This window comes from Myotis brandtii, unplaced genomic scaffold, assembly GCF_000412655.1.
Source record: "Myotis brandtii unplaced genomic scaffold, ASM41265v1 C41357792, whole genome shotgun sequence".
Lineage (NCBI taxonomy): Eukaryota > Metazoa > Chordata > Mammalia > Chiroptera > Vespertilionidae > Myotis > Myotis brandtii.
Window position 1 is genome coordinate 1 of NW_005295631.1, and position 616 is coordinate 616.

General features: G+C 56.8%; 1 long non-coding RNA gene across 1 annotated transcript; it reads right to left on the bottom strand.

Annotated features, from left to right (window-relative positions):
• Positions 1–250: 250 nt before the first annotated feature.
• LOC106725149 lies at positions 251–601 on the bottom strand. The gene is made up of 3 exons (XR_001361027.1): positions 546–601; positions 413–448; positions 251–324 (listed from the first exon to the last, which is right to left on the bottom strand). It is a non-coding gene; the product is annotated as an uncharacterized LOC106725149 (long non-coding RNA).
• Positions 602–616: the final 15 nt, after the last annotated feature.

Genomic DNA, 616 nt, shown 5'->3' on the forward strand with positions numbered 1-616 from the left:
CATGTATCTGTGTGGCAGACCATCAGCTGCTTCCATGAAAATCTGACATCAAAATAGATGCGTTTCTTAGGAAACTAATAAGATCAGGACTCCCCGAATAGAGATATAATGAAAGCATCTCTATTCACACAGCGAAGCCAACGCCAGGACAAGCCTGGGCGTGCAGACCGAGAGCTTCCTGAACGTGGCTGCTCCCCCTCCTCACACATCTGGAGGCATCGTCTCGGGACCCTAAGAGCCACGAGGCCACTCTCGCCTCCAGGCACTCACCGGAGGCCCGGGGGGCCCTGGCAGACCACTGTCACCCTTCTGGCCGGCAGGTCCCTGTGGAAAAGAAACAGGAACAAGATGAACAGAGAACAAGGCACCGGAGGCGGCCTCGCTGCCAAGGGCCGAGGGCGCAGGTACTCACCGTGGAGCCTTTGTTCCCCTTGGGACCTTGAGGGCCCTGGAAAACGCAAGAGCAAATCACAGAGATGAGGAGGGTGTGTCTCTTTGGGGCACCTGTACGTTTACTTTAGAAAACTCTCTTTCCTGGTACTTACTGGTAAGCCTGGAGGACCGGGGGGCCCGATGGGACCAGCAGGGCCTGGAATCCCCTAGGAGAGAGGCAGCC